Source organism: Bidens hawaiensis, unplaced genomic scaffold (assembly GCF_021521415.1).
Source record: "Bidens hawaiensis isolate Kalapana, Puna unplaced genomic scaffold, B.hawaiensis_p1.1 tig00419497_1, whole genome shotgun sequence".
Lineage (NCBI taxonomy): Eukaryota > Viridiplantae > Streptophyta > Magnoliopsida > Asterales > Asteraceae > Bidens > Bidens hawaiensis.
The window spans coordinates 200,684-208,919 of NW_027504881.1; the positions used below are offsets into that span (position 1 = coordinate 200,684).

At 37.0% G+C, this 8,236-nt stretch overlaps 1 pseudogene across 1 annotated transcript; it reads right to left on the bottom strand.

Moving 5' to 3' along the window:
* Positions 1–1,721: 1,721 nt before the first annotated feature.
* On the bottom strand, positions 1,722–7,707 carry LOC143609156 (putative ion channel SYM8; annotated as a pseudogene). The gene is made up of 10 exons (XR_013149376.1): positions 7,179–7,707; positions 7,030–7,098; positions 6,312–6,956; positions 5,223–5,465; positions 4,934–5,137; positions 4,590–4,838; positions 4,105–4,398; positions 3,505–3,597; positions 3,134–3,400; positions 1,722–2,306 (listed from the first exon to the last, which is right to left on the bottom strand). The product of XR_013149376.1 is annotated as a putative ion channel SYM8 (transcript).
* Positions 7,708–8,236: the final 529 nt, after the last annotated feature.

Here is an 8,236-nt window from a genome sequence, read left to right on the forward strand (position 1 = left end):
TAGGATTCCTCCTAAACCCTAATCGATTATCCTTTTGTATGATTAACGTTATATAAATGGAAATCTTTAGAGTGAATCCTTTGAGTGTCCTCGTATTTTGAATATTCATTGCAACCGTATGTTTGTTATTGATTCTGCCTTTAACAAACGGTCATCTTTCTAAACATAGTAACCCGTCATTAACTTTCTTGTCAACATGATTAATTTTGTGTGAGTTATGACATGATTGATTATGATCCGATTCGAAACGACCTGACAGTATGCTTGACTCTAAACCCTCAAATACTCTTATGGATACTGTAATAAAGTTGAGTGCAGACAAAGGAAAAGAGTTGGAGGATGCCACTATGTACCGGAAGATAATTGGTAGTTTAATTTATCCTACATTAACGAGGCCCGGTCTAGCATTTGTTGTAGGCGTCTTAAGTCGGTATATGGAGAAGCCGCGAAAACCGCATTTGGAAGCTGCAAGACAAGTTCTAAGGTATATTAAGTCCGCTATAAATTATGGTATTAAATTCAAGAAGCACTCGAAACTTGAACTTGTTGGTTATAGCGATGCGGACTACGTCGGGGATTTAGATACGCGTAGGTCCACGACCGGCTGCCTGTTTATGTTGGCTGTTAGTGCTTCGGTGTAGCAAAATACAACTGACTGTGGCGTTGTCTACTACCGAGGCGGAATACTGAGCGGCTGCTATGGCTACTCAAGAATTGGTGTGGCTAAGGTTATTGATGAAAGATCTAGACCAGGAGTTGGAAAATGATGAGGTAACTTTGTTTTGTGATAATATGTCATCAATTAAGGTTGCTGAGAATCCAACTTTTCACGCGAGAACGAAACACATCGAGGTTCATTACCACTTTGTGAGAGAGAAAGTGTTGCAGAAAGAAGTGAACATGGAGTATGTTAATACTCAAGATCAATTAGCGGACATGTTTACTAAAAGTTTACCGGGACCAAAGTTAATCGAGTTATGCAGGAACATGAAGATGGAAGTTGATGTTGATGTTGAGAGGGAGTGATAAAATTACAACATCAAAGGGCGGTTCGGTTTATCTTGAAGGGGTGGTTTGGAGAAGATCTAAAACTCAAGGGTTGAAGTGAAATATAAATACTTGAGTATTTAGTTTATGTAGTTTTTTTATTTTAATTACTTTTGGGTTTTTGAGTTTGAGTCGGTCTGTAGAATCCAAGTTGGAATAGGGTTAGAATATAGGGTATTATATAAACCCCTTCTCTTTATTTCTTTTTATGTGTCTTCTTTTGTTTTCCAATTAATAAACAAAGAGTCAAACAATTCACTCAAGATTGGTATGGCTTTGGTTCTTGATATTCACTTGCTAAAAGTTATTAAAGAAAAACAAGACAAAGCGTATGCCGGTATTTTAACATAAAGTAGAATCATAGATATAAGATATCACTTCAAAATAATGTGCAATCGACAAATATTTGGGTTTAGGATGTAGTGCAAGTGTTCAGCTTCACTTGTTTTATATACATTTGTTTTTAGGGGTAAATTTGTAATTGTGAAGCGTGTAACTCTACTTGTTTATAGAATCCACTATTACCAAAGTCATAACTGACTTAATAAGGTCAAAAGACCTCAAACTCAAAGTCCACTAAAATTGGCACTTATTGTGAAGTTATTTCCTTCCCATCTACAGATTGCACATTTATCATTAATGCCTTGGGGTGTTACATACCATTTAAACATCCACGTTACCTTTGACGTAAAACAACAAATGTGATAGAAACAAGATCAAATCTTCTGCCTTATCTTTTCGTCTTACACACATGTAAATATAACGCACAATACTATAATATTATGCTGCAATACAAGTCTGTACCATATAATACAAATAGGACACAAAATGAGAAGAAAAGTCCAATAATATTATTCACTTACTATTATAACTGTGTCAGCATATAATAACACATTAACAACACATGGATTCCCTCAAACTTTACAAACCAATCAATGGTCCTTCCAACTGCTAACCAGCCCCTTTGAGTGATTGTGGCAGTTTCTGAAGGCATATTAGTAATTACTCTATACTATGTTCACTCAGCAGCTCATATGAGTTCTCATTCACCCAATGCAATTACAACAAAAACATCATCAAGAGCCCACTTAACGGGCTTACCCTTGTCTACCGAGTTTATTATCGCGCGGTCTGCTGTTGCCAGACGATACCCAATAACAACTTCATGCCTTTCACGACCCCTGATCATGATATCATAAAAACACACTTCTTCTTGATCATACACAGAACTCTGCTGGTTTAATACACATCTCGTTTCCCTACGATATGGGTAAATCAGACCAAGTCAAAACGACTACCTTTTAGGAGGTGTGTGTGATTATCTGACACGACACAAAAACATAACACGAACCTAACCAAGAATTTGTGGATTTGGGTTAAGTCTAAACGAGTTCAACTCAGTTTTGGGTTGAAGCCACAGACATGTTTATCTATACAAGTCGGGTTTAGGTCGATCTGGTAGGTTTGTGAATTAACCCATTTACTTAAGTAACTTTTCTAACAAATGTCTTTTTTATGTCATAAAAAATTTAAAGTCAAAAGATCAAAGAAAAATAGGGATCGGGTTTTAAAGTTTAAACATATTATACATATTTGTAGTTTTGCTTGTAAAATTGTAATCTTATAGTATTAATCTGCAAAAGTATAAAATAAAATAAAAATGTTAAACGGGCCCTGCTCGTGTCAACCTGCGAATACGCGTGTCATGTCTGCAGGGGCAAATCTTAATGAGGCCCATTTAACCTGCGAATATGTGTCGTGTCTGCAGGGGCATATACGAACATGACCCATTTAACACGCCTAAATAAGTTGAGGTTGGGTTGGCTAGAAACACTACATGTTCAAATCTATTGCATCTTCCTTGAATATTTGGTGTGTCAAATATGATGCCAGAAATTAAATAAGTTCAATAAAAATATGAACCTTTTACACAAACAATTTACAATGCTTTGTGCACTAGAAACACTTACCAATACCATTAAACCCATTTTCATTTTAGCTAATAATTATAGTGTTAAGACGTTCGACCCGTTAAGAAATGAAGCAAAACCATAATTAACTCATTCACAAGTAGATCAACGGTTACCTCTTCTGCAAAGAGTTCCTCAAGAACACGGTTTATCTGCTTATCTTCTGCTACCATTGCTAGAGCCATGCTAACAAGCTCATTTGACAGCACATAATCACTAATTTTGGTCACGGAATCAAGATTCCTAGTACGAGAATCCAGAATCTCACTTATTATAATTGATTTGTTAGAAGCTTGTTGCATCTCTCGAATCCATAAGCTATGAGAGAAACCAGATACACGGAGCGGTGTTGAGATTGTGTCTTTATGTGGAAGACGCTTTGACTGCAAAGATTGATTGAATTATCATCTTTACGAGTGTGTGTTTTAAAATATGAAGTTATCAATAATAATAAACTTTCAAGATAATAAAAGTTCAATCAAATCACCTGAATGTCTCGGATGAGGAGAAGAGTGGCTAGAGATCGCGATTCTGAATGCACAATTGAATCTTCTACCGATTCATCTGCAAGAATCAGAATCTGTTTTCAAGAGTTAGTAATCAGCAATCTCAAATTTTTCTTTTCACATTCAAACCTCCGGTTTCAGTTCTCTTGGTTTTGGTTTTGCCATTTGGGCTTAAAATTTTTGGGCCGAAAAAAAAGCCCAAAATAATGAACTTGAGCTTTAACTTTGGGCCTAAAAACTTTGTTAGATAACAATTAATCAATTATTACATATAATGCTCAAATAAATAACATAATCCACAAATTTAATAACAAAAGTTAGTTTTTCGGTTTTTACGGTTCGGTTCGGGTTCCGGTACATGCAAAACCGAAACCGAACTGGAAATTCGGTTTTTAAAAAAATGTGGAAAACTGTTGGTTTTTAATTCGGGTTTGGTTATCCTGGTTTCATGCAATTAACCCATTTGACTTGTTCTTATTTGACCTATTTTCTTTAGTTGATGTTCGTCTGCTAACCCGTTTGACCCATGAATAAAGTTAACTCCAGGTATTGATTAAACCAGCTAAAGAAATGGAACTTACAGAATCAAATGTCTCCAAAGGTAGAGTCTCCAAATGTTTTTTAATAACCGCATTCCCTACACGGTGAACAAGTTTAATGTTTTCAAGACCTGAAATATCAAGTCCTCCATCCACTAACTTTCTCTCTCTCTCCTTCTCCACCACTTCATTAAACATCCATAACTCTGAACCCGGAGCCAGAAACGCCTCTAAAACCATAATCATATCATCAATATCACGTCGCCAACCACAAAATAATATCTTTTCAGGAAATTTACGCGGGTCCACTTTTTTGGGGAAAAGACCTCTTCGTATCTGCAAGAAAGATAATGACTAAGAGCAAAATACAGATCTTTATGTTACATTACAAACCCTTTATGAACAAAATGCAAAACCAAGTAAAAAATAACAAGATAACGCCTAGAAAATGTCAACACTCATGCATATTGACATATATTTAGACTTTTATATTAAGTTAGCTTGCCAAATAGTCTTAAGATACTGACCTCTGGTAAAGGGCCAGGGGAATATGTGTCATCATCTTCCGCAATGACAAGTATTTCATCACCCTCTTTTAATATATATTCATCACTGGGATTTATATTAATCTTTCCACCCTCAGAAGCAACCTTTACACCACACGGGATAGCATCAGGAAACGAAACGAGTACATCTTCAAACCGCAAACCATCCATCTGAGACCACCTTTTTATATAGAATTCAGCATTTTCAAACCCTAATATATCTTCCCATATCTACAAAAAAAAGCACAAAACAGTTATGACTGCTTCACGGCAAGAAACATATCCATCTAACTTATTCTAACATTTAACCATTTTTATTTTACTACCTGTGCAAGACCAGGCTGCAGTGCACACTGTATCATTAACCGACCAATTACATCATGTGCAACCACAGTCTCAATTAGCTCAACACCAACAAGCTTCACCAACGGTTCATTGTCAAGATCACTCATCTCAACAACCACATGACCCCTCAACCCCTCTTTTACTCCAGTTAGGCTTAAAACAACCCTCAAGGCACGTGCATCACTCTGATGATGTCATAAAACAAAATATAAAAAGTTAAAAATTGTTTACATGAAGAGCAAATTATTCAAGTAACAGTGTAATGCATACTTGATCTGCATTTTCATCTGCTGCAAGTACAATTATAGCGCGTGCTTTTGAAACCGAGACCTTTTTCAAGTCTGCAAGTATTAAAGGGCTACCACTTCTGCATATAACTGAAGTGCCCATGAAGCTAAATTCAAGTTTTGCAATATCCATTTCCATTTCCTCCTTATCTCTTTCAGCTAGAACCACAACAACACCACCGCCTATACTCTTATTTGCTATTGCTAGTTGCTTTAAAAGTGAACCCTGTAACATAAATAAGGTAAAATGTAAAGGAGTCTAAACTAATTATAGTTATTAGTGTGTAATTGTTAGGGTTTAGTAGTGTAAAACAGATTGTGATCATAATAAATCTGAATGTTGTGTTTACAATGGAAGGGAACCCTAAGCTTATAAACGAACCGAACCACCACGGACGGAGCATGTTCGTGTTCGTTGATCAAGAAAACGGACATGTTCTTGTTCGCTCATTAACAGTATAAACGAACGGTCCACGAACGTAAACGAATGAACATTACTAAACTTGGATAAACGAACATAATTGAGCTAAAACTAGTTAAAAATAATGTGAATAACAATGTGTTGGGCCTAAAAAGTTATTAAACTATACTAAGTTGTAATGGGCTAAAAAGTTCAAATGAATATATTAATAAACGTAAATGAACGAGCATTAACAAACTTAAACTAACAAACATAAACATACATAAACTAACAAACGTAAAACAACGTCCGCGAGCATAAATGAACGAGCGAGACATGTGTTAATGTTCATTCATTTAACTTAATGAACAAAACATTTTGTTTGTGTTCGTTCGTTTATTTAACAAACGAACATAAACAAACGATTCCCAAAGCGTTTGGTTCGTTTCCAGGCCTAGGGAACCCTCAATATATAGAAAACCCGCAGCTAGAAACCGTCCCTAGATAAGCATATCTTGTTAATAATAACTAGTAATTAATGATAATTAACAAGTAGTATATTGCCTATAGGCCCAAGATAAGTTTCTCTAGGGTTCAGCAGGGTTTACACATTAAATCGAGTCACTTTCACACAAATGATAAATCAAGTGCACAAAACAAATAGAAACTTACCAATTTGTCACTCCATCCAAGAACAAGTATGTGATTGCTTTCAATCACTTCACTTTTCCCTTTTCGCAAAGAATCAACCTTCTCTGAGATAGCATCGGAAACAAGCCCTAACATCATCGCAAATATTAACATTCCGCCTGAACTTATAGAAACCGACACAATTCTCGGTCCGGTCCCAACTCTATCTGCATGATTCCCAGAATCTGCAACAAATGTCCAAGAAAGCCAAAGTGATTCTGCAAGGCTACCATCACTCACAGCATAAAGCGCCAGCCCCCCAAACGCTATGAGAAAGATAGTTGCAAATAACAGTGCAAGTAACTTTGCGTAAGGGTAGATTGAAAAACACACATCCACCATATATGCAATTCTCTTCTTTAACGGAACCTCCTCTTTATTGTTAGTATTATTACTATTAGCGCGCTTCGATATGTTCTTGATCCGAGGAAGAACATCAAGATATTTGTACAAGATAAAAGGTGTCACAAGAGTAACTAGAACCGTGTACAGCGCAACGGTTCGACTGTCTGTATTGCCAATATACACGAATGAAACATCACTCTCATCCTTCAAAATGTCAATAATGTTTTGATTATCAAAATTGTCATTATTCCTACAAATTCTAAGAAGATTAGAATTCTTTTCCTGCAAGAAGGTCACTGGTTATCATTAAACCGTCGTATCATAATTTGCTAACATTGAATCAAACACTTAATACCTGAAGCTTTGCGAGTTCATTCCGCAAAATAATCGCATAACATCCAATCACTAAACATAAAAGTATCATCTGTAATAACATATAAACATCACATTAAAATACTATATATGAATGAACTGAAACCCACCAGAAGAAAATAAATTATTCACCAGCTTAACTATCAATGAACTCCTCCTGCTCCGCTGAACTTTCCGGGCCGAATTCGACGAAATTACCGAAGACGAAAGCGGCGGCACTAGGTTATCGGTTCTCTCCGATCTAGTATCGGACTCCAGCACCAACGAATTTGACCTCGCCGGAACCAATTCCGTAGCACTTCGGTCTTCCGCAGCCGGATATTTGGTTCGAGCCGGAGACGGTGACGGCGGTTGTTTCCGTAACGATTTAGCCGCGGCGGAGGGTTTAACGACGGTGAGACGGTTGCGAGTGGTGTTAGGTCCGAGAAAGGAGGGGTAGACATAATCGCGATCGGCAAAAGCGAAGGTTTGACCGGAGACGGAGTCGGTGGTGGAGTCGAAAGATCGCCAGGAGGAAGTCGGCGATGGTTCGTGACTTTTTAAGGAGAGGACGGCGTTCCGGTAGCGGAATGTTAGGGTTACGGTTGGTGTCCGGTGAGTCTCCGGTGGCGTTGGACATCATGGAGGAGGAATCTTTTATTGGTTGTGAGACTACTGCACATGCTCGCTCGTGTGATGATGAGGCTTTATCAGGCACCCAAATACTACAGTACCTGTTAGTTTTTCACTGTTTGGCGTGTTTGCTATATTCCATTCAAAGAAATTCTTTTTTTAAATTAAACGGTGATATATAGTTCTTATAATACGATAGATACCACGAGACCACTTCACGCGTTCGATCAAAAATTTAAAACACGCTCTTGAAATTTTCTGAAAGACTCAGATCGTCAAATAATCTCCCTAAAAATCACTCTCTATAATCAACTGAACCCGGTGATGATTAAGCGTACTCACAAACTACTATAAATCAACTTAACCACACTACATTCAAGCGTAAATCCGAATTAATAGAGGCGGAACGAAGATGGAGAAATTGAAGAACCCTAAATTATCTGCTTTGAGCAAGGAGCGAAGATCAAAAGAAAACCAAGATACACCTCATATTAATGAGAAATCGGGTGTTTTTTTATGATTCATGTAATCGTTTTAGGTATTGATTATTGTAAAAATGTAACCGTTGATTTTGTAAG